General features: G+C 40.0%; 1 protein-coding gene across 1 annotated transcript in view; it reads right to left on the bottom strand.

Moving 5' to 3' along the window:
• lpp (LIM domain containing preferred translocation partner in lipoma) overlaps positions 1-27259 on the bottom strand; it is a 194263-nt gene that overhangs the window by 155450 nt on the left and 11554 nt on the right. Inside the window, exon 2 of the mRNA XM_012861169.3 lies at positions 25381-25440. The gene's annotated coding sequence lies outside the window, so the exon portion shown is untranslated. The remainder of the gene's footprint in view (positions 1-25380; positions 25441-27259) is intronic.

Here is a 27259-nt window from a genome sequence, read left to right on the forward strand (position 1 = left end):
GGCCCAACCGTCACTCAGACGGCTCAGTTATCCAGTCACGCAACAACTCAAGAACTATTTGCTTTCTTGCTGTAAAGTTTCATATATAGATACAACAGGGTATCCACAACATCATACCTGACGCTGATAGTTTTAGCAGACACAGCAACTCTATGACGAATAATGAGATAGGCTATACTACAACCACGAAGCACTGTGGTATTTAAATATCAAAAGGTCTTGTTACACGATGTGGTAAATAGGTCCCTGGAGCAATAACTTGCTGTATTCTCGAACCTTCTCACATCTTTTCCTGTGTACATGGATATCATCCTGTCTATGCAGCATCCAGGAAGCATCCACCGTGCATAAAGTCCTCAGCCTCCACCAGTTGCCTACCACTCTGCCTGATGTCGATGCACGGTGAGTTCACTTTGCCTGAATGTATTTGGGCTTCACGTTCTGGTTGGTCGATTTAACTTGTTCCCAGCTCGTCGGGTTTATTGCGCCATTGCCATGTGGTGGCGGGTCTGCTGATACGCGGCAAAACTGCTAAAAAGTTGAAAGCAAACTCTTTGTCTGGAGCGATCTCGGTTAAATTCGTCAATGCAGCAGATGAGCTAAAAAACATTTTCTTTAAACCTTCACAATAAAAGCCTAGTTTAAAAGCTCAATAAGATACACTATAGTACACAACATAAAACCTTAAAACCCACCTTTTAGGAGAGCTTTTGGTTGAACTCATGTCCGTTTTCCTTTTTATCTTTGTTTATTTCATCTTTTTATTTTCATGCTGTCCGTGTGCTTTTATTTTTAGCACTTGCCTGTTTTCTCATATAGCACTTTGGGATTTGCATAAATAAATAGTGCATTGCAAATTAAATGTATTATTATTATTATTATTATTATTATTATTATTATTATTATTATTATTATTATTATTATTATTATCATCATTATTACCACATTGGTGAGTGTGACCATCTCTGCAGATTTGTCTTATGGTGATATTGTTTCACAGTGAAATTACTGCACCCATCTTACAAAAAACACACAAATTCTGCAAACATAGAAGGATTTTTGCGTCAGTGAAAATCTTAAAAAAAAAAAAAGGGTTTTGATCTGTCAGTCTGCCCCAGGGCAGCTGTGGCTACTAACATAGCTCACCGCTGCCAGGGTGTGAATGTGCTTGAATGGCCCGAATGACTGACTGTACTGTGAAGCGCTTTGGTTAAAGTGCTATACAAGTACAAGCCATTTACCATTGAATGGCGATTAACCAGTGTGTATCCCGCCTCTCGCCTAATAGACACCAACCCCTTTCAGGACCCTGAACAGATTAGCAGGTACAGACAATGGATGGCTGGTGTCCAGCTGCATGGACCACATATGTTCCCGGGTTGAATTTCCACCCTGTTGAATTAGGGTTGGGGGCCAAAACAAAAGGGCTGCAAATGGCCTGCAGACCACACTTTGATCACCCCTTCTCTAGACAGGCCTGTTTCAGTTGTTATTCATTACATAGAAAATATTGATCTGAGCGTTAAAATGTCCATAAAATATATAAAACAACAATAATAATAATCCAGTCTTTATACATTACTGTGGTATTTAAGAATACTCTGCATATTTTACACAGATTTAAAAAACAAACTAAACATGTTCATACCGTTGCATCCCTATTCCTGTTACTGCCAGTCTGCATGGAAAATGAAAAAAATGTGACGTTTAAAGAATAATGTTATCCTGCCAAAGGTGCTGTGAATGATTCGGATGCAACTAATGCAACAGGCAACCAGTGCAAGGTCCTTCTGGAGCCCTGAGCAGATATGAATGGTTGGTTTGAAAAAAACAGTCAAACACCATGTGATTCCTTGAAAGAAAAACTATTCCTAAGGAATAATATCCAGTCTTCATTTTAAAGATGATCTTTGCCTAGATCGTAAATGGTATCAGTATGTTGCTCCTGATTTTAGGATTTAAATCTGTTACATATGAATCCACAAGTCTTGCACCTGACTGGTGAATGACGGGCTATGTTGAAACAAAATGATTTTCCTGTCAGACTGCCAACAGCTTTCTCTTATCTCCGAGTAGTAATTTTCCAGAGGTGTTCCTGGATTTTTCCAGGCCATGGTTCTTCACGCGCCCATATGTTGCCTGCTCTGAGTTTCACCTGGCCCAGCTACCTGCCCAGCCAGTTTGCTGCTGCCTTACATGTGGCAGTGGTGCAGCCTTTCCTGTGACCCTGCTACCCCTTTGCTTTGTTTTGCCTGCCTACAGACTTTCCAGTTTGGTAGCCTGACAACACCTGAAAGCTCACCGCGCACAGCGAGCCTGAACTCTGATCACCTTACACACATCCAGAATGCTTTGTTGCTGTACATAAGCTCTGCCTCTTCGCCAGTTGCTCGTATGAACCCGTCCCAGGTCCAGAGCGACTGACTGAAGAACGCAAGGCCTCAGAGGTCTAAGGTGGGATTCTTCACAGATTGGGTCCCATCATAGTATTTAGAACATCTACTTTGATTGTGAGAGTGTTTATGAGCAGCTTCAACATTATAAAGTTGGATATCCGAATATAATGTACCATCTTTCTGACTCAACACATTCAGCAATTGTTCAAGTTTTAAAACAGAGACAGAGAAAAATAATGCTACACACAGAAAGAGCAGTTCCCAAACCAGAGAGGGCCTGTAATGAGCTCTGTTGTCACCGTTGACAAGTAAGACATACCTGGATCTCTGTTCATTCAACAACATGGAAAAACTTGAGTGAGTCAGGATGATGCTAAAAGATAGACAAATGTGCTGTAGTACCAAACCCCCGCCACATCTCAGTGCAACTACAACCACATGAAGAGGGGAACTCACCTCTCAGACCCAAAGTTAGGCATTATCATGATAAGTTTTTTGTACCTTTGTGCTTTGTAATTACAATGCACAATAATATCACTACTCGTTTGTTAATACCTGATAAATTACTAAAATGACATCATGAGAAATTTGGCCCAATATTGATATCCGATATTAATATTGTAGTTGTTGCAGATAACTGATATTTACATTTATATTTATTTCCCTACACAAATCAACACCATAAAGAAACTGACCACAAACTGACTTAATGCCGATTTATCCTGCAACCCTAGAATTAGGTAAAGGTATGGAATAACCACCCACTAAATTTGGTAGCAAGCATGGTTATTGAGCCCAATATTATACCGTTATGGTGTTCTACTCTAAATGCCACAATGCTGGGGGATTAGCTGCTTAATTAGTGAGAGTATCTTTAGTTGCCTGCTTTACAAGTGTTGTCTTGTTGCTAGCTGCCTATTTTTGTTGTGCTCCTTTAAATACAGCTAGATTTTTGCTGTTCTTACGAGCATGGCCAAGGCGTGATAGCCAACATTCAGCGAGCTGACTGGCAGTGCGCAGCAACCAGTGGGGAAATAGCATGACTGAACTACTTTCTGTTTACACAGCCAGAGAAAAACCTGATTCCTCTTCCACTTTTTCTAAAATCTCAAAAGGAAAGAAATTAAATTGTAGGTACAGTTTGATGGAAAATTGTTGGTTTGGAACTGTAACCTCTTAAGACTTTGGCAGACTTTCATAGCGGTGCATGGCTAATTGACCAAATGTCTGGGCAAAAAACAAGTAGGAACATTTTGGCATGTGACAGGCTTTTGTGCAAATAAACTTGCTAAAAGTGGAAATTGCTAATTTTTTTAAAACTTGACTTGACAAAGAAGTCGTTACAGTTATGTTTCAACAGGAGAGTGGCTCATTTGATTTTAGCAAGATGGATGGCAGAAAGGCATGCTAACAGATGGATGGATGACATAGAAAGCTATTAACAGCTGCTTAAAAAAATGTAATTCTGACCTAAAGAAAGTAAAACTGGCACCATTTTCTAAACAACATTCAACAACCGTCAAAGTTCACTGAAGTTCAGATTTGCACACGTCGCAACACAACAGTAACATATGCATGTAAAACATGCATAAATCTTCTGAAAATGTTCACTGGTATTCTATTTGGACAAATGTCATTGTTTTCAAACCTCTAGAAATGATTTAAATCTACAAACTAAAACCCTTTAGGCCAATAACTGCTGTCCTTAGAGTATAAAAACAAATCTGGGACATTTTATGAGTATCTCTTCTTCTTTTGATGCATCTGCGACAGCAGAAAGTCTGCCCAGAGAGGGGATTTAGGAGACTGAGGAATGTTTCTAATGTCCTGCTTCCAATCCGATATTCAAGCAACCTCAAACCTCAAACCTTCACCTCCCCAGCTTTCGCCCACAAGCCCTGAACCTAAAAAAAACAGCAGCCGAGGGGCTCAGATACAAGCCGTCTCGATTTAGCACAGAGGCTATGAGTCAATGCTGAGGATGGCTGCTCTGATTTGATCCACAATGCACCCTACAATACACACAATTAGGTAATCCATTAATAAAGCAGATTCTGGGACAAAACACTTACGCCCAGAAGATAGCCTTTTACCCTCTTAGAAATTACATTGGACAAGGAAGTAGTGCACATACATTAAGAGGCTTTTCTTTTGTATGCTGGGACAGTCCAACAGCATGAGAAAGTCCCCTCCGCCCCCTTCCGTTACACTTGTAATAGCATTAGCGAAGCTCTGAAGTCCACGCATGAGTGCTCTCATCAGCACTGTGAATAAATGGTTTCCCTCTAGTTAAGCCTCACCATTCCATCTCTGTTGATTTGGCTTGGAAGCAAACATAAGTTAATCAGTATGAGCAACTGTTCCTCAATATGGGAAGTGTCAGACAAGATAAAGAATTCACACTGAGATGACTCTTTCTGACAAACAACACAAACCCAAAAAGAACCTGTCAAAGAATCTGCACACATTCTGCATCCCCACTCAGCTACGGACTGTCAGAACCGTCTGACGGAGGAAACCATATGGAAGGCTAAGACATCAAAATGAGCTTCAGAGAGAGAAAAAAATGAATTATTTAAAGGACTGCAGTTTTTAATCGTTTGGTCATTGATTATTAGAGGTTTTGCTTTACTTCTTTGCAAAAAGGCTGAACGTTTGGAACGGATGAGGGTCGAAGCGTACCTTTGCTTCAGGAGTGGCACCACTGGTAAAGGTCTAGCTTTTGTAACAATTACATTGGCTGGTGACTTATGACCCATTGGCTGGATGTAGTTCCGCCGAACTCCACACAGCTCCACACGGCTGTGCTACAGGATGTTTCTTTTTTTTTTTGGTGATCGCTTGCTTGTAAAGCCCGAAGCTAGACTCTATTGCCCTTTTCACTATTAGTGAGCTCAACAAAACTAAGGAAACTCTGAGGCTACATTCAAACTGCAGGTCTTAATGCCTAATTCAGATTTTTTATTTTTATTTTTTAACTGAAATCTGATTTTTATTTTATTTTGTTTGCGTAATCATTCATACAACTATTCAAATGCCACTGCAATCAGAGTAGTCGACGAGCCCAAAGCAACCCACTGGTTGGAACATCCAGGATTTAGAAATCATAGGTGTCCCAACTTTTAGTCATGTGGACCAGAATTATTAAACTAAAAACTCCTGAAGGGTGGAAAATTATTATATTATGCTTTTCTTACCTACTCAAAAAGAAACCAAACATGTAACATCTAAGTCAACACATAGTAGTCTGGTTTTTGGGTATATGAAAGTGACTGTCTCACACTTTTGCCTTAATAAAGGAAAGGCATCCATTCACCGTTTCTAGCCGCTTATCCATGCATGGTTGCATCGAGACTGGTTCCCTATCTCCAGTCGTCATTGGGTGAGGAGTGGGGTAAAATCTGAGTGGGCCATTAGTCAATCGCCGGGCAACACAAGATATGAGTCATTCTCAAATTTCCCTCACAAAATCCTCCTTGGGGCTGTGGTGGGTAATACTTTGGACGCCTCCGGTCTACATTCTGGTAGGTAAAACACACAGAGACTGACATGTTTAAAAGTCAAAACAGTGACTCCAGAGCCACACGATGCAGATTCTTGATTAGAGAATTACTGGGAAATCTATGTTTGCCATTACTATAGACCAGGGGTCCTCAACCTGCGGCTCCGGAGCCGCATGTGGCTCTCAAAGGCCTTCATAGTGGACCTTTCATAACTGGCCAAAAATAATAAAGAACTGAGCAAGCTTTGAACATGTAACGATACTAAAAATACATGTTTTAACAGTTTTCCTAATGTGTTCTCATGCAATATATGCATACAACTCTCCCAAAGAATGACACTAACAGTGTAAGGACTCTTCTTTTTACAAAGTAATTTTGTCTTCCTTCCTTCGGTTGCAAACGATATGCTGTTTGAGATCATTTTCTATCAAACTTGAATGTTACATTGATAAAACAAGTATTAATTCCCTTTATCAAAAGGTCTGAGGATTTCCTTTATTTAAAATAAAAAAAAAAACAGAAAATTGTTCTTAAATTTTCCTGTAATAGGTACTGTAAAAATAAGCTAATCTGTTTCATGCCGCTTTTTGTGGCTCTCAACAAATTTTGCATAGCTAGACCAAGAAGAAAACATTGACTCTCAGAGTTGGGAAGATTGCTGACCCCTGCTATAGACCATCTCCCACTCCACAAACCACTACGTCACTGGTACATCCAGCCAGTCACAGCTCGGTTTATCTTTCCATTTTGTCAATCAGGTTTTTCCTCATGTGAGTTCAGGGTTCAAAGATAAATGATGTCACTTGCTGCAGCCAGAGGCCTCTGGAAACCACTGTTTTTCTCCAACTGTTGGGAAAACCCATGAACTCCTCTGTAAATTAAATCTGAGGTCATCTGGCTCACGGCTGAAGCCCAACCAAACTGGGTCATCGACCGTTGTCAATGAGTACATTTACAAAAGAATGGATGAAAAAGAAAGAATCGAGGTGTCGCAATGACCCAGTCCAGCCCTCAACCTGACAGCGACCTGAAACCGTACGCTGCTATTGTTCCAAAGACGACATCTCCATACCATCGGCTGCAAGCTGAATCTTTATGTCATTATTTAGTATACGATGTGCAGCTAACAATATCATTTACCAAAGGTTTTAGATAAGGAGAACCTCACTTACAACAGATACTGTCTGAATTCCCAAAGTCACAAATTCCTGAAAAGAAGATATCAAACCCACAAATGAGCCGCTAATCATGAGCCTAAAATCCCAAGGTAACGGGATACCTTTGCTTACCACAAAAGTGGCCTAATGGATACAAATGAACCTGTCAGGTCTCCGTGTTGCACGCCTGCTGCGCTTATCAGAGGAATCTAGAATTGAGCCGTGATGCCTGACTGCAGCGGGCCTTGTGTGAGGTTATGTGGAGACTGTGTCTCAGGTGTAAAGCTGCCAAAAGCCGAGACAGTGACTTCAGGCCAAGAGAATGATTTGGGTCAGTTGGTAATTGCGTTCCTGGACCACAGGGGACTTGTTGGCAATTAATCCTGCCAATGAGCCATGTGAAATCTCCACAGGGGACTGATATGTGCAGCTCTGTTAACGCTGCTCTTTCAAAGAGTGATGGGGTAAAATCTCTGCTGCTGACGCCACAGTCGCTGTTCCAATAGAGCTTTTCAAAATCCCAAAATGTACTACACTTTGTGGAGAGTCAAATCCTATATATTTACATCAAATTTGGACTAAAAATCATCCAGTCGAAGATAATTAGTTTTTTTTGGCATAGAAAACAAACACTGTCCATCTTCTGCAACAAGAACAGCATTTGGGTCTCTCTTTCATTTGAAAAGATTAGTATTTAGCCGAGTATAATAAATAAATTACATGCAGATTTTGGTGCCCCAAGGTCTAAGATAAAACTTACTATTCTTGAATTGGAGGCAGGAGCTGCACAAAATCTGCCCAGAGGCTGCAAATGGACTTCAGACACCCTGGCCCTAGACTTACTAGACTTAAATAATCACGTTTCACTAACTCCATCAATGCATTTAAGTTCAAGCCGAACATCCCAAATCAAATCTGCTCTCTCATTTCTTACCTAAGATTAAGAATGTAAACTGCAAAAAGGGGAAGTAATAATGAAACAAATGAAAGTAGAGTAACATTTTCCTTTTTATAGCATGTTTCTCATTAATATCAGAAAACCAAAATTGGTCACTTCAGCAATTCAAATTGAAAAATGGTTGCGCAAATTAAAAAGAAAAACTAAACAAATGTGCCAAATTCCTTTGCTACACCAATACAATTATAGACAATGTAAAGTATAAACGCACGTTGTTCCATAGTTCTCACTATGTTCCTTTTCACCGTTATGTCACTAATGTTGTTTTTTTTCAGTTTCAGTGCTTTGGCACTCCATTAATAGCTGTGTTTTGCCAGCAACATGCTTCAGTAATCTGATGGCCTTTAGGGGCTGCATCTGTCACTCCATGCCAAGCGAGCGGATCAGTCACTTTGTGAAAAAGTGTCTCATTAGCCCCCGTGCTTTTGTCTAATCGAAGATTAATCATGAAGAGGCATCTGATCTCCTAAATGACAGGGGCACAAACAAAATGTCACACAATCACTCCACTGTTTGAAACCGGTACCATTATGACACCGTTAACGATGGCTGCTGCTCACCAGTAACCACAGAGCGTGACGAACGACGAAGAGAAGCTCTCGACAGAAACTTGTTTGCAAATAAGGCAGCCATGTGCACTGAACACACCAAGCTAATTGCAAATAAAACATGGGTCTTTTCAGGAACTTGAAACCCTGTGAAGAACTGGACTCTCAGCAGGTTTTTTCCTTCCAACAACATTCTGCTCCAGTGCAACAGATCGCAGAAAAGTCCTCTGTTACTAACAAGAGAGGAAAGAACGTAAAAAATTCTAAGGCAAGAGCTGGAAAGTACGTCCTGGAGAACAAATTTGGTTAACTAATTTAAAGTAAAAAAAAAAAAAAAAATGTGGGCTAGCAATGCAAAGAGAAATGCCCAGAAAACCCCCACCTAGAAGTAAATAGTGACTGGAGAGGACCAGAGACGGTCCCCTTTTCGTTCAGCTAGTCAGCTTTAACAAACACAGTTTATGGCGCTTTAAGGTCAGTTTTACAGGTTAACTATGTTTTATCAAAGCAAAAGCTGCGTCTACATTCCCCGCCAAATGTCGGGCTAGTGCCAGGGGTAGGTTAGCCCGGCCAGGGCTGCTCAATGTTCCACATACTGCTGGTGGTCTTCATGGACAGAATGGTGTCTTTTTGGCAAACTCAGCGTCTCAATCCAACACTCAAATACACAGAAAATATTAATATATACTGTCTACTTAGAAGACCAGAGGAAGAAAAGAACAAAAAAAGAAATGTTAAAGTGATTTTCTCGTCAGAGAAATTACCTACAATGGGAAAACAACAGCTTTCTTCCCACTGTGTTTCTTTAACGCAAGCTTCTTTGTTGCTTTCACTCCTTCTGCTCAAGATCTGTTCTGTTTTCTAGATCTGCTGTGTTTTTAGCCAGTCACAAAAGTCTGAGCTAGTACACACATGTATCCACACCTCTGGCAGACTCTACTAGACAGACACAGCTCACAAACGTTATGTCAGAAGCTTTGAAGTCGAGTTGACATTAGAGCGGACTGGATAGCATGAGATGGGAGCCTGAAGGCGGAGCTTTCCATTTACGGGTTAATCTTCATTACAACTATGGATGAGAAATATTGACTTTAAGTTTTACCACATTCTTTTTTTATGTATTGCGAAAGCCATAGAAGTTAATATAAAAAGTATTTAAATTCACTGCATTTTTGATCTGATCTGGGTTATCTGCTTCTCTTTGCAGGCATTTCAAGCATGTCCCAAAAGGAGGAAAAATATTGAAGGGTCTATACATCCTGGGAGCATCTTTGGATTCCTAACGAGGAGCTTGGGTGTGTCACAAGGGTCAAAGCTTCCCCCTTGAACCCAATCTCGAATTAAGCGCTAAACAGCGAATAGCTGGATAGATTAATTTTACTTTGAAAACAGAACCTACACCGTAAACTTGACGTGAGGCCTCAGGAGCCGGGCAGCCGTTAACATGCAGCACAGAGAAAAAAAATGTCTTGGCTATTGGACAAGAACAACAGGCTGAAGTCCGCATTATGAAAGGTTTCATAAAACAGTAACTGAATTCTTTAGCTGTGTCACCCAGGGTCCAACAACTCATCACAAACCCAACAATAGCCCAGCCGCAAAGGCAGACGACAACATCAGACCATGAAGGCGGTTTTGTTGTTTGTTTGGTTGTTTTGTATCAGGCAAAGAAACAATAAATGCAGGCAAATTCTTCTAAAGAATGCCATCAAAGTGCCGAAGACCTTAAACTGAGGTAATGATTCATGTTCAAACATAATAACAGCTACCAGCAGGCAGCCAAATCTGCACTGAAACGAGCGGCCCAGCCAAAGCGTTGAAACGCACTGAAAAATAATGCGTCTGAGATTGTTTATTGACTCAGTCTGTCCGGCGTAACCTAGAAAGAGAGGACAAATTCAGCCCCGAGAGGGAAGAGAATCCACAGGCACAAAGGAGAAAACAAATAAATATATATTGCAATGTTTAAAGTTGCTGGCTAAATAAAAAGCTGCATTCTGATCCCTTTATGACGGAGTCCCAAACCTGAAGTAATTATTCCCAAACAAAAGCCACACATTTTACATGTAATCTCAGCCTTCGATCTGCATCCTGAAAGTCTAAACAGTGCAGAATAATAGCGGCTAAGAAGGCATCGATGGGTGTAAGAGAAACACAAATTCAAGCCTAAAAAACAGAAAGTAATCAACCCCTTAAAGGGATTCTCCTTAATAAGAAAGATAATCTCCACTCTCCTCAGCGCCGTTCAATCCGCTGTGTAATTGCTCTTGTTAATCAGGCCTTAATTTATTGACGAGATTCATTTGGAAGGCTCATCTGAAAAACACACAATCTTCCAATCTGCCCGTGGCAGCGTCTTGAAATTAAGTCGAGATACCAGATTAGGTCAGTTTAAGAGTATGGGGAGGGGGGGGGCGGCTTCTTTAAACCTCTAAACTAGCTCGAAACACTCTGGAAAATGGCGGCTTATCTGAAACCCTTTGGTGTGCTCTCAGTACTGTTGTTGTAAAGCCAGCAGAGAGCTACAAAGACCGTTATTAACTCTGCAACTTGTAGTTAAACATTAATGTGCCGTACTTGACAATCTCATAAACGTGCTGCTCAAAGACGGATGATAGTGTGGAAGAACGAGCTACTGAACGAGTGTCGGTTCGTGGCCTAGCTGGAGTTTCAGCAGGAATGATGACGAAGCCGCAGCATGTGGAAGTAGTAATATATTTATTTGTTGGTAGCAGCATTCACTCTGACAACCAACTAACAACCAACTTGATTTACCGACACAATCACTGCCTTAAATACCCTCTGCTGATTAAGGGTTAAACCATTCTGCACTAGACAATTTACTACTAACTTTACCTATAAAATACAATATTTACATTATATAAATACACATACACATTCCCACCTATTTTTATAAATATTTTATCTTTTAAACCCACACCTAAAAACCCCTTAAAACTAACGTGCAAAAGTTCCCCCCCTGCTTTTCCCATGGTCTCTCCCGGAACCTATAAATGGTGTCTGGACCCCCGGGGAAGCATTTGTCCAAACACCCTGGAGAGGACATAGAAAACAGGTAAGTCACCACATGCTAACACTCTGTCTCATCTCACAGATTCTATACCATTTGCTTAAGTTTCCCGACAGTAGACCTCAGCTCCAAATAACAATTCTTCTTTTCACAGAGCCCACACCATTTCCCAATGAGGAGCAGCTGTGCAGAGCCTGAACAAAAGGCTACATGCTAATTATTAAAATATCCAATAAATATTCCATAAATAGTTAAAACTTCTTGTGTGCAAATGTTTTTTTCTGTGCAAAGTCATGCTTAAAGTGCTGTGCTAAACAAAGTGCTAATTAAGGTGCAAGTTTACAGTGCAAAAGTATTCTTAAAGTGCAATACTGGTTACTTTTCCTAAAAACAGTCCCAGTAATGAAGACCTCTTCATTACAATGAGTGACGGGTCAACAGTGAAGAGTATTCCTCCCACGCTAGGGCCAAATAAATGCACCTCATCGTCTGTCCCACTGTCGGCTTCCTCCCATCCCTAAGGAACGTCTGAAATGCCAACAAGTGGCAACAAGTGACAGGAGCAGAAATGTGAATTCAGGACATAAACCTCATTGCCTTTTCTTAAATACTGGCACAATTAGGCATAAATGAACACTGATAGGTCATGTCAGATTGGGAAACACATTTAACTTTGTCACAAGTGAAGTCTGTCCCACCGAGTGTTAGTCACGTGTTGTCAGCATGTGACTTTATCTAGTGAGCTAAGGCCAGGCCATCATCACAGACTGCGGACATAGGGACTTGGCTTTTAAGCCTGACATGCTGATAAAATCCATAGTTCAGACTCTTATTTTGACGTTGGAAAGGAAGTAGTACTTAATTTACCTCGTTAGGGTTGACGAATAAAACCTTTGCTGGACATTGTAGAAGCCTTGACAACTGCTGATTCGTTCCTCTGGCAGGATTTTGGTGCTCAGTAGAACTTTTCCTCAAAGTGCTTTTCCACATCCACCCAGCCACACTCACAAATCCACACAAGTACTGTTACATACGCACATCAGAAGGTAACACGTGGTCAAGGGGCTTGGCCCAAGGGCACGTCGACATGGGGCAGGGTAGGAAAACGGAATCAAACCCACAGCTTACAAGACAACTCCCCTTCTGGTTGAGCCTCAGTGACTAAAGGGGGCACCTGCCTCAGAGTTCAACTAAAGGCCCATTTCACAGTTTTTTTATGAGTCTGGATTTGATCATCAGCAACATCTGGACTCGTCAACATTGGGCGGGAATATTCCACATCGCTACCAGAACTGTTGAGCGATCTGTTTCGCTAAAATTTCATCTTGTCCTATTCTCCTGAAACCAACATTATGTACTGAGCAAGACGCACTGCTACTCTCCTCCTCATTGGTTAAAGTCTTGCTTTAATCTTTCATAGAACCATCCATCCATTGTCTAACACGTCTATCCCTGTTGGGGTCACGAGGGGTGCTGGTGCGTATCTCCAGCTGTCAATAAGCGAGAGGCGGGGTTCACCCTGGACAGGTCGCCAGTCTATCGCAGGGCATCATAGTAACATAATGCCAAAAAATAAGTTACCAAACACCAATTTCCTCCCTTCTGGTACGAAGTTTATTTGTAGAAAAAAAAAACAAGTATCCTATTTTAGCAGCTGTTAGCTTGATTTATATTAACATCCAACAAAGGTAATAAATCACGCATAATTCTGACTTTTAATGAGAAAAATAAATGATCCTGGAGGAGGGTACTGATAACCCAGCTCTGGTGACAGCTTTAAATGGCCTGCTGTATGTCATACTAGTGCTGGGGGTGGATTGTGTATCGGGCGGGTCTAGATTTTTTTTTTTTCTGCATGTTTTTCCAAAGTTGCATAGTTTTCACTTAAAGGTCACTGAAGATACAACCTGACCTTGCAGATAGTTGCATTTCACAGAACTTTCTGGAGAGTCCTGTTTGCTCAGCAGCTTGTCAATAGGTGCATTTGACTGAAGGCAGCCCCACGTAGTGCTGAGCCGACATGTTACATGGTGCGCTTTAAACAATCCAAGCTGTTGGGGGATTTTGTCACAGCGCTGCGAAACATCACCGTATATCAGGACCATAAAGGAGGAACATTGTCACAGACTTCTGACCCTCCCTTTACTCTCTGAACTTCAGCCCTGTTATCACTGCCGCTTATCACCACTTAAGAAGGTCACATTTCATCTTTCTGCAGGCCTTTTCTCTCTTTTTTTTTTTTTTTTTTTTTTTTTTTTACATTTCTGAAACATAAACACTGATTTTTATTTAAAAAAAAAACATTCACATTTAGTTTGAGTCTAAAGACTATTTAACAAAAGGAATGAAATGACTTGCAGTTAGCGCAGACACATTTACAGAAGAAGCACCAGATTTGATGAGCAGAATATTAAAACCTCCAGGTACGCTTTTGATCATCCCAAAAGAAAAGCAGAAAGCAGAGAAACTACAGTGTTTTTCACTTCTAAAGAGCACCAAGTAATCATGAGGACGGAATTTTGGACTTTCAAGAAAAATAGCTATATTTTTCCATCAATAACCACCCCCCTCCCAAAAAAAAAAAAACTAACAGAACAAACTTACTGATAAATAAGGAATTTTGGTTTTAAAAAGTTAGTATTCAGCATTTTGCTATTCACACTAAATTTCCAACGTAAAAACTGATTTTAGAAATGCTGGTCCATTTAAAGAGAAATTAAAGATTTGGTCTAAAGTTACAGAGGTAACCCCACAAACACCCGCCATTAGAAGCTGGTTTGAAGATTGTTTTGAAATGTGGTTACTAACAAGCACCTCTGTTATAATTAGTTACTCAAAGCTTTTAAATACATAAAAATCCATATACCCAACTTAAGTTACTTTTTTGATCCAATTCAGCTCAGTTTATTTATATAGCGCCAATTCACAGCATGTCTGATCACCATCTGCACGCTGTAGACTTTAAGTTTCAGAAGGGTTATCTGAAGAGGTTAAAGGTTAGGAGGACTTTTTATATGAAAAGTAAATAATCTGTTCTTGGATGCCCCAAGGCAGGGATCAGCAGTTATTTCAATGCACAGAGCCATTTTTGCCCTCACTTTTAGTAAACAAATTTCTCTAGAGCCGTAAAACCTTTCCAACAATGACCAAACTTGATATACAAACATTGCAATAAAAAATTTAACACGTTTTGATATTCAAAAACAAAGAACCAGGGTTTCATTTCTATTTTGGGGTTTTAGAAGAGAGTAAAATCCACTTTTACACTAAGCAGATCCAGCAGATTCTGAACTGAACCGCTGTTAGGACCTTGTTATATAAAGCTAATTCTACTCACCTGTTTTGTGTTGATGTACACTTCAAGCTAAGACCCAAGGGAATCAATCTGAATCACAAGAAATTGATTTGAGTGAAACAAAACAAATTCCATCTTCATGGAAAATAATGTTTAGTTTGCAGCCTAATGAAAAAAATATTATTGAAGAAAGAACAATGGTATTAGCAAACGGCATAGAAAATCAGCAATAAGGCTTCTTTTGCTTCCTTTATTAAAATTTATGTTGAAAAAAAGCTGCTCAGTTCCACATAATCTTTGACCAAAATTATTAAGAGCTACTGTGGAGGGCCCAAAGAGCCACATACAGCTCCGTAGTCACAGGTTGCAGATGCATACCCTTGGGCAAAACCTTCTAAATCTTCACAACACACAACCGCAGAGCGTTTTTTTAATGCTTTTCTATGGGGTTTTAACAGAATTTTGGTTCCTGTATAATAAATCTAGAACGGTTAGTCTTAAGGAAGTGTTTGGCTCCCTGGAAAAAAACAGCAACTGGATCTTTTAGTCTTTTTAGTCACTAGCCGCACCATCCGGCATCTTCACTGGTGATACTTTAGGTTATAAACGGGAAACTCGTTTAATTTTCTCCTGGCCCAAAGTGGCACTGAGCTGGAGTAGAATCATTCAGGTATTTCAAAATGAAAGTGAACATTTTATTCAAATATTTCAACCTGAAGATTTTGTGGGGAAAATTCATGAAGCCACCAACTTTTTGTATTTTCTCACCTTACATCCTCAGCGGATTGTATTGCCATTTAATGTGATTTACATAAAGTAGTGGATTATTGTAAAGTGGAAGGAAAATTATATATTAATTTTAAAAGATTTTATAAATAATAAGTATGCCATTCTTTTGTAATCAGCCCACTTTGCTCTGAAATTAAAATCAACTACAACCAACTGTCTTGATATGTCACCTAACTAGTGAACAAAGCTCAACGGTGAGTAATTTAATCTCAATATAAATTCAGATGTTTTGTGAAGGTCTCAGAGGGTAGGGGAGAAAGCCTAACCCAAGTCCTAACCTACACACACGTGAACATCCACCTAAACTAACAGGAAGTCAAAGGGGAATCCATGGTAACCCTAGAGGAGCTGCAGAGACCCACAGCTCAGGTGGGAGAATCAGTCAACAAGACAAATATACGTTGAAAACTCCACAATGCTGGTCTTTACAGAAGAGGGGAAGAAGAAATCCATTGTTAAAAAGAATCCACATAGGAAGTCTTGTGCAGCTCACCAGAAGTCATGTTTGTAACACAGCTAACTTTTGGAAGAAGTTGCTCTGGTTCAAATGAGACCAAAATTGAACTTTTCGCCCATATGCAAAACCCACGCTTAGTGGAGGCAGCATGCTGTAGGGATGCTTTTCCTTTGCTGCTCACACAGAGTTGATGGGAGGATGGATGATGCATCCTTGGAAGAAACCCTGACAGACTGCTGAGGGCTTCAAACTGGGATGGAGACTCACTTTCCAGTAGGACAACAACCCTTAAAATACAACCAGATCTAAAGCTGCATGATATTTGGAAAACATTAAGTTGCCATATTGTTGTTAAAAATTGCAATAAAGATATCTGCTGTGTTTAACCAACATTTCCCTCACTCTTCTGCTTTTTTTTATATCACTACTTACAATCCGGCATAGTATCGCAGCAAATTACTGCGATACTGTGCACACTGAATTACGATGCAGATAGCAATAACTACAATGGAATGATTTGAATAAAATCTTATTCGTATGCAAGAATGACCAAGACATTGTCCAGACTGTAGAAAGACTTTAAACGTCTGGGAGAAATTCCCCACCTGATCAGATGGGGACCCCCATCAGCAGGAGAAAGGGCAAAATCTTGTCTCTAGACATGCAAAGCTGGTAGAGACACCGACATAGACCTACAGCTGGAAACGCAGAGAAAGGTATAGTTCTACAAAGCTTGGACCCAGAAGGGCTGAATGCAAATATAACACTTTTTATGTTTCCATATGTAAAAAACTGATCAGGGTGAAATATGTTCCATCCACTTCTTTGTTCTAGGAGGTTTCATTAATTGTAACATGACAAAATGCAAAAAACCTTAAGATGTTTAAAAACATCATATAAACTACACTAGGAATGTCAGAATCTTCTTTATCTATTCCAATATGTATACAGAGAGAGAAAGATATATATATATATATATATATATATATATATATATATATATATATATATATATATATATAAATGTTTAGTCTGCATGTCTCTAGAGAAGCCCTGCTCAGATAAAACTATGAAGAAGAAAAGACAACACTGAAGGCAGTAGAGGCAGCGGGAAAAAACTGCTGCAGCCAGATAATCTGTTCATCTCTGAAGCTGATGCCCTGCCAGCAGTGGAGCGCGCTCTGCGAGAGCACATGGCGGATCTTTGATAAGGTGCTGGGGGATGTGTTGCAACAAGAATGACCTGCAATGACTTCAAGTCTTGTGCTGCTAAATGTTGGCGCCAATGAAGACAGGGCACCTGCTGAAAATTCCCCGCTTTCTGAGTTGATTTGGTGGTATGTTATGCAGGAGGAGTCATGTTTTGCACATAGGTGTGCTTAATAACACATGAAAGCAGGTGAGGAGGGCTTCTAACGGATCTGAGCGCGGCATTTCTGGTTAGGCCTGTTCAGAACCACGAAACTAGATAAACAATTTAAAGCATGGTTGAAATCCTTTATCCACCTATCAACTAAGAGCTATTAGTGGGAATAAACATGTCAACGAATGCCGTTATTCGTTACTATGGAAATATTTTTAGCTTTAATTAAAGAAATAGAACATTTGACTTGAAGGTGAAAAGCTGACAGCCTAAATTTAAGTCTAAATAGTAAAAAAATAAAAAATAAAAATACCTCACTGACACCGATTCATTTAGGGGAGGACATTGCAGATGGCATAGATCACAAAAATATGCAGTTTAAATATTTATAAATATAAAACAACTACAGAAAAGAGCCATAAGAATAATAAATAATGCTCGATATCAAGAACCAACTAGTTAATTATTTGTAAAACCCTTTACTTCACATTTTTTGATATTGTATATTCACAAATATTAGGAGTGCTTTTTCAAGTAGTAAATAAAGGTCTTCCTATTTGTATTCAGAATTTAATTTAAGTAAAGGACAATATAATTTAAGAGGATTACTTATTTTTGAAACGTGTAAAGTAAGAACTGGTACAAAAAATAGATGTGTTTCAGTTTCCGGTGAGAAATGGCCTTAATAATGATTTGAAACTACGTAGTTCTCATTCACGGTTTAAGAAAATGTTAAAATGAAAAATGATAAATGCTTATGATGCCAGCTGATTTAAATGTAATATAATGAATGAATATAAGATCATTAAATAACTGAGACGGTTTTTCTTTAAGTAATGACCTTCTTGGTTATTCTGATTTTTATGGCATTAACAAGCCATGTGTTTCAGCCTATTCGTTTTTCGGACACTGATTGTAAAACTATTTGTCTGAAGGGACTTTGTCTATTCTTCAGAGCTGTATGTATCTGAAGACTATTCATTCATTCATATTACTTAAGAAAAACGCGTGGCTTGATAAATAGCTTTGGGTTGGCTGATAATAAAATGAATAATCTAGCTTGGACAACAACCGGCCAGTCCTCCATGTCTACCAGCAGCAAAGCAGCAAAGCAGCCCCAGACCATCACACTACTGCCGCCACCACGCTGACTGGACGTGATGCTCATTTTCTGTAATGCTGTCTCAGGGGTGCCCCAGAAGCAAGGCCCCAGTTTTCTCTTAAGAATTCAGCAGCTTATTCAAATGTTCACAATATTCCCCAAAAGTCTTCACAATTATCAGAATGATTTTTGACAAATAGACAGGTCTCTATGTTGGTTTTGGTCAGCAGTGGGTTCCTCCAATGAATGCCATTTATGGCTTTGTCGTTGCTGAATCGTCAGCTTTTAAGTGAGCTCTACAGTGTTTTAGATGATCAGGGTTGTTTCCTCACCTCCCAGGTGAGTCCCAGATGTGCTTCTGAAGTCATCTTGGTTAGCTGGGATGTTCACCACTGTCCCATGTTTTCACCATTTGTGGTTAATGGTTCTCACTGTGGCTCGCTGGAGGCCTAAAAACAGACCTTGTCTCTTATTCATCAGGTTTCTTTAGACCGGAGCATGCTGTGTAACTTTCTGAGAGCTTTTAGCCTGCTTCACGAGGCTGGACAGGTTCTAAATCTACACATCTGGCAGTAGCAGAGGTGAAAATGAACCCAAACAAAAATGCAGTTAATCACAGTCAATTCGTTAAATTAACAAGGGAAGCAACTACCAGTTCACATTGGGGTTAGGATGAGAGTTTTTCCTCTCTTAATATATGAAATCATGAACTGAAAATTGAGTTTTACATTTACTTAAAGCAAACTTATTTTTTTGCCAGTGGAACAAAACTGATCATTTTCATCAGTGGTTAGGGAATGAAAGGGCAGGGAATAAAAACGTGCCTGACCTTTTCTAATGTATTGGCTGCATATGTTCGGAAAGGTATTTAATAATAATAATAATAATAATAATAATAATAATAATAATAATAATAATAATAATAATAATAATAATAATAATAATAATAATAGGCAGTCAGAATAATTGTATTAAACTATCGGTATGGTCAGCTTCGGCAGCAGCCCTCACAGCCGAGTACAATCCTTCAGCTCTACCTTAACTTGTGGTGGAGAAAAAGCTGCCAGGTATGAGCCACTAAATCTTTGAAGTGTGAAAAATCGAGCCAGGAGGGAGGTCAGACTTGTTAAGGTGTTGCTATCAGTTAGAGTGGATGTTTGCAAAGCTGCAATTATTCAATGAACCAGGCTGTCTTGTTTATCTGCGCTCTGCCTCTCTCTCTCGCGCTCTCTCTCTCTCTCTCACACACACACACACACACACACACACACACGCACACACACACGCACACACACACGCACACACACACGCACACACACACACACACGCACACACACACGCACACACACACACGCACACACACACGCACACACACACACACACACACACACACACACACACACACCAAAGCATAGCCACAGTAAAACATGCCGGGCTTTTTACCAAATTGTAGCCAAAACTATCTCATCTTTTAAACCCGGTCTCTGAGCTTTTTCTAATCACTTCTAAGCTCCCAGTGCTCACAGTTAGAAATACTCAAACCGAGAGGTTAAACCAACCATCCGAATGAAGTGTCAAGCAAAGTCTACCCTTAAAAAAAGAAAAGACTTTTAGATTGCCAGGTGAGCCAGTGAAATACTTCCAAACAATTGCCTGTCTTTTCCATATTTGCAGACACAAAGTGGAACATTTTGTGTGGTGCCTAGTGCAAGTAAACAACAATGACACCTCCCTGACACCATTAAAGCCTCTGATCAGGCAGCAGCTAATGGTGACAACACCCTCTGCCTGTAAAAGCAGCCCAATCTACACCGTTTCAGGAAATGCAGCAGGAAACATGGATGAATCAAGCATTTTTAGTATTGTTTAACTCACGCGGTAAACGGAGCCCAAAATGATACTCACAGCTTCTCTTTAGATCTTTGAAGCCCAGGGAACTGCTAGCTTTACTAAATGGAAGACTCCTCTCACCCTTAGAAAGCCTGGCGCTGCTGAAATGACTCACATCCCCTCTTCCAACCTCTGTCAACCATCAGGAGGAGGTAAACATTTCCAAATATGGAGAAAGTATGGAGACAGTATTGAGGGCAATATCAGTTTGGTTTGCTTTTAGCGAGGAATGCCAAACTGTGTGAGCCAGAGTCGCTCCACGGAGCCAGCTCTGTGGTGCATACCTCTCACTTGGAATAATAATGATGATGATTGCAGAGAACTTTTCACAGTTGTTTGGGGTTCAGTCTGACCTAAGATGGATGAAAATGGGAGCCTGTTATAACAGCTCTTGGTTTTTTTTAGGACTAAACTTAGAGATGAACCAATAAGACGTTTGTGGACAACTTCCGATCTCCAGTTTCTGCGGTTTTTGTATCGTTGACCTGGCAATGCCAATTTCTTCATCTTCTATCATCAATCTTATACTTGGTGAAAGAAGAACAGCAGCTACAATATTTTTCTACCCTTTTTGCCGTTAATTATTTAACTGAGGAACAGGCACAGTCGCTTTTAATAGAATCTTTAGATGACTCACAGCGACTTCTAAACCTCGTTTCCAAATCCAGCAGGCTACATACCAGACAGAGGTTAAAGGTTTAAACGGGTGAAAGCCTTTTCAGCCTTCCTGTTACCTGCTCTCTCTCGTTGCCCTTCAGACATCCTGACCTGTCATGGAAAATAAAGCCTCGATTTAAATGGTTTGTTGCATCTCTGCGCTTCATCTGACTTCATTTTTAAACACCAAGCTGATGCTGAAAATAGCTGATAGAGCATCTTAGGTATTCAATTATTACCCCCACACCGAAGAGTGTTGTTGCCATGACCTGGGTTATCAACAGACGTTTCTCGGTGAAGTAGAGATAGCGGCGTTGAGGGCAGCTGAAAAGCTGCTGATTCAATTTTAAAGTCCCAGGTTTATAGTGCATGTAGAAGACCGATTTTTTTTCATCACGTTTCGTCCACACAAGATGAACTGGAACCGCATCGGACTGTGTTACAAGCCGAATAACCAGGGAGGAAAAAAACAGAGTAAACATGCTAGCATTAGCTTGGCACTCCAGCAGACTGTAGGTGTTTATGGTGAGTCGGACGTGTTTAAAACCACAAGACTGTCCTGCAAAAACTTCAAATTATCTGTTTCTATCAAGAAGCATGCAGATCATCAGCAGAAAGCAAGTTGTAATACCGATGAATTTTACTGCACTGTATAGCTATCTGTATCGGCAAAAGCTTTTTAATAACATGACTCTGATCAGTACCAGCGTCGGAGATCCAGATTGTAAAATTCCCAGGTAAAATGTGGATATATAGAGAATGGTCAGGCTTAAACTTGGATAGGATTATGTTATACAGTGCATTGCTAAATCACAGTGAAAGAGAATTCACTCTGCGAAGACTTGCAGGTAGAGATGGCTTATTTACCACATGAAGTCATCTCCCCGCACAGATTGTCTTCAAGTGATTAAGAAGGTGTAATTAAAGTCTGATTACTCCCATGAGAGCCATGGGTCAAAAGCTTAACAGCTGCTGAGGGAGAACATTACATTGACCTTCCTGGACTGGGATTGTGTTGAGGAGCAGCTTGAGAGTCCTCATTTCCTGAAACAGCACAACCTACTTTACCGAAGTCCCTCAGGAAAGGACCGCCAATCACTGCCGTTCACGGTCACACTTTATTAGACAAAGCTTTCACAAGCTTTTTCCTGGAGAAATGGCCCTAAATACACACTCTGCAATATTTACCAACACCGGGCGGAAAGATGATTTGACAACTCGGTGTGTGAACAGAATTATTCTGCGATCTTATTCAACGCGTTTAGTTGAGTTTTTAAGAAGAGTTGCAGCAGAATGTCTGCAATTAAGAAAATAAAGCTGAGCGGCCCTAATTTATTTCATAAATAGCCAAATTCCAACAGACTGCACCTAATCAATGTTTAGAAAGACATGTCAGCAGACAAAGAACATTTAAGCAGATCTGTGGAATGTGATAAATGTTTTTATCTCTATGTTAAAAAGACAGTACAGTGCCTTGCAGACGGCGGCTGCTTTCGCATTAAAGTTCTTCGCGGCCAAAAACTTGACGGCAAAAGGACAAAGCCATGACGACACACAAAAAAAATCTTCCATTTGCTCGATACAGATCACCGAGGTATCTGCATGTGGTCAGCTTTTTCTTATGACATTTGTTTCCATGGCAATTTGTGGGGGGGGGAAACACTAAGAGCTTATGAAAATATAACTTTTCTAAACATCTGGGCTTGAAATAGCTTCTTAAATGCAAAGCTTTTAAATCCCCTGAAACCTTATCGTAGTGCGCTTAAGAGAACTTTGTTTCACTTCCAGCTGCCTTCGCTGCAGTGTTTTCCAACCTGGAGGCAAGGAGGAGAGGATGTTTACGTCTCAGAGATTCTTCACTCCTTAAATTTCCAGTTAGTAGAAATGGGAAATTATGAAGAAAAAACGTGAACCTTATTAATAAAAAAGGTAAACGGTAGCATCAGTCGCACAGTCTGAAAAGCAATACCACTGCCTCAGTAATACATCAGTAGGCAGACTCAGGAACCCAGTCTTCATGGTGCATTTGACAAACAGCGTCTTGTAAAAATATTGACACCCTTTCCTAAATTTTGTCGCATGGTAATCACAGACTTCAAAGTATTTTATTGGGACTGAGTCAGACCAACACAGAACTGCACCTATTTTATAAATACAAATCTGAAAAGTGTGGTGTGCATTTCTATTCAGCCCTCGTTAGAGTCTACTTGAGTGTATTTCAAGAAGAAATACTAGACAGATCCAGGATAAAGTTGTGGAGCAGCTTAAAACAAGGTTTGATTTTTTTTAAATAGCCAAAGCTTTAAAACGTCTCACAGAACACCGCTAACCATCACCTGCATATGGGAAGAGTCTAGCACTGTTCAAAGAAAGCCAAAAAAAGGTCTGTTTGTAGGCCATGCAGCACAAAAAAACATGTCCTTCATGTTTTAGATGTGTCTCTGCTCCAGTACACCTAATGCAAACTAGAGGTATGAAAATTTGAGCCACTATGCATGTTCACTATTAATACTGCTGTTATGACAGATCACCAATATTTACCAGTATTATATAGAATTTGGAAATAAATCGACCTGCTGACATCGATTCTCTGCTTTATGTAAACACGGTGGAGTCGAGCGGTGTTGCACGCTATCTGTCACATTCCCAAACAAATACCACATGACCAAAGCCTAAAATGTGCGTGTCAACGGATTTTTCAAAGTCCAGACTAGAATCCACCTGAGATTCTAAAAGACTTAAAGGAACAATAAGTAACGATGACACCCGGTGGTTCAGATCGGAGCAACACATACGCAGCGCCTTTCACAGAGACCCACCATTTACTTAGCAGTCCGAAGTTGGTCTGAAGCTCCACTGAATCTTTACTTCCACAGGAGAGGTCTATGATGTTGTATTCTGTTCCATTTCTGGTCCGCTTCTCTGACTGGTTTCCATGTCTGTAGGCTGCTGCTCTTTTGCCAAGATAAAATACCAAATGCTGCGCTCAGTTTTGGGAACCCTGGGAACTTTCGTGTGATTGGCTCAGGAACCAGGAAGTAAACACGGGCTACACACTGAACCGAAGTGGTTCCACATCGTACCTCTAGGTTTGAAAGGAGAAAAACGTGACTAAGACATTGTTGATGGAGAGGACCGATTGTTTATAGGGAATGCTACTTCCATCCCGGGTGCCAAATGAGAATGAATTTGGTTAATTTTACAGTAAATATCTTACTTATAGCTCCTTTAAACGTTGATGCCCGGGGCACAATGTGGCTCAGTTGCTAGATATGCTGGTGAAGATTCTCAGTCATCCAGGTCATGGTCATTCCAAAAAAAGTAAAAAATAAAGCAACTGGACTTGTTTTCCGTAGTTGAAGACGTTTTGCTTCCTCTCCAGGAAGCTTTCTCAATTCAAAAAGTCTGGAGTAATGTTTCAGTTAGAGCAGGTGCGCTATAGTCAAAGCCCAGCTTTTGAATTTTTTTGTTTGTTGAACATGTTTGTATTGTAAATGTATTCTTTCACTTCACTTATTTCTGTCCTACTTCCTGTTGGTCTATCATATTAACTCCTAATAAAAATGTATCGCATTTAAGATTCTGGTTGGAAATGTTATAAGACATGAAAAACTTCATGAATTGATACTTTTGCAAGACGCGGTACATACGGTAGATCCCATGCCTTCTTATTTCTGGTTGAAAAAAGATGGCAGCCCCCGGAAATTGAACACTAAAGAGCCATTTCCCACTTCACAAAACATATTTAAATTCATGTAGCATCATAGCTGTCTAAATTATCCCGTGGATCTTTGTCAAAACCAAAGAACTTCATGAGCTTAAATATCACTTAACTGTCATATTAGCAGGAGTTTATGGTGTTTCATCAGCATACTTGTAATAAACCCTAGTGACACACAACCCTCAGGCAACTCTTTTTTCAAACCTTTGTATGGGGTTTCCTCCTTCCCTCTTTTATAACGTCGTGTCTGAATGTGGCATCACACAAAGGTAACGTTACACGTCATGAGGAAAAACACAGAAACAGGAGCGATACCGTATTAATAGGAGAGGGGGCATGCTAAGTTTAGCGTTACCTTTAAACTTCCTGCAGAACATCAGGTTTACCACAACAGAGTGCAATAAAAAAAATGGCCCCACGGTTTTGAAGTGAAAGTGGAAGTAAACACAAAAAAAGGAACGCCGCAAAACATAGAAGTACAATGCTACAAAAATACAGAAAAAGTAATCCTACCTTTATTTCCTCTTTGGAATTTCTGGTCGACACTCGAAGCCTTTTGCAGTGTGTTGAAATCTGCAGATTGAGAAACACAGACAACTCTGTGTTACACAAATAGATTACCTAACTATAATTTGCTGTGGAGGACCACGCCAGCATAGTAAACAGATATTGTCATCTGGGAGGCAGACTTGTCCAGCGATTGTGTCATTCACAAGTGGAAAGAATTCAGCCAGGGGCATGTATGCTCCACCTGATGACCAAAGGGCAACTTGTCCTGTTAAGGTCTGGTATGTCAGGCTCCTGGCACGGAACACGGAGCAGTATGGCATTGATAAACATGGGGAGAAGTTATATCACAGCCAGGGGTGGAAATTACCACCTTTAACTGGCCAAAGATAGGTAAATACGTGAAGTGGGGGGCACATTTTAAACAACCCAACAGCCGCCAGTGGGTTATTTGAACAAAGGAGCAATGTGCAATTTCCAAAGCTGGCCTGTTGGGGGAAGTAATGGGCCTGAGCTGTTGCTACACAAATGCCATGATCAGTAGAAGAAGAAGACCTGAATACTTATTTTCACAGACATCATATACGTAGACGCGTCATAGGGCGCAGGTTCGCACGTCAACGTCACCGCCATATTGTGTGTGGCAGAAAAAAAAGTTAAGTTCTGTTGTAGTGAACGTGGATCAGAGAAGATGCCTCATTCCTGTGCTGCATGGAAATGTATTCGGGCTGATTTCACTACTTGTATCTAAAAATATATATATTTTTTTGTGTGTGTGTTTGTGTATAAATATAAGGATCAATTTGTTAAATTTAAACATTGTGGTCTTCATTATTTCATAAAACCATGTCACATGTGAACCTTTAGGAACAGACTTTTTTGGGGGAGTATTAAAGAGGTAAAATTAATAATATGAGGGGAAAAAAAGTCCTAGGTCAATAAAGTAAAAAAAAAAAACAACAACAACAACAAACAAACAAACACAAAAGTGATAATGTTATGAGAAAAATGTCATATTATGAGAATTAAGGGGGAACATTTCCAGAATAGTCACAGTTTGCAGAATTATTTCACTCCTGGAGTAAAAGGGCCAGGTTAGATTATTTTAAATATTTTTATTCTTTAGGAGAATAAATTCAGGAAAATTCAGCTAAAGGGATAAGAAAATAAACTTGTAATATTACAAAAACAAAAACACTACGAATACAAAGTATATTCTGAGATTAAAGTCCCTGCTCACTGTTTAGGTGACTGAGTAACTGCAGATTTGCCACATTTAAGATGGCGGACGCTCTGGCGCATCGCAGCATAGGCAGAACTCGTCCAATGACGCGTCTACTCTTATATTATGTCTTTGCTTATTTTGCACTAGTATATTACTGGTGTAAAGCCGTCGACATGAAAACCACAAAACTCCCTTTTTTTTTTTTTTACTAGAAACAGAAAAAGTAAAAGTGACATAACTCACTAGTTTTTTTTTTTTTTACAGGCAACCAGTCAATATTTATTGCCCATTTCAAGTGCTGGTCATTTCACCCTTTCACTTTCCATACTTATGCATTCTTGGGCTTTTTGTGCCCACTTTGAAAACCAATGGTTTGAAGCCGTCTTCTAAGACCCTGCTAAAGCCTAATGAATGGAATTGTGGTCATACGACTGAAGACCTATCAGTGATCATAAATCTGCTATATAGGAGAAGAGAAAACTTTATGGTCATTGCAATTGTACATTTGAACAAAATTTGTCTTCTGCCTTTAACCCATCCCTTAGGGAGCAGTGGGCAGCTCGCCAGGGAGCAATCTGGAGCTAAGGGCCTTGCTCAGGTACCCATAGTGGCAGTCTAGGGGGATTGACTAATTTTTTCTTCAGTGCCATTGCCACTGAT

The sequence above is a fragment of the Fundulus heteroclitus genome, chromosome 9 (assembly GCF_011125445.2).
Source record: "Fundulus heteroclitus isolate FHET01 chromosome 9, MU-UCD_Fhet_4.1, whole genome shotgun sequence".
In the NCBI taxonomy this organism is placed as follows: Eukaryota; Metazoa; Chordata; class Actinopteri; order Cyprinodontiformes; family Fundulidae; genus Fundulus; species Fundulus heteroclitus.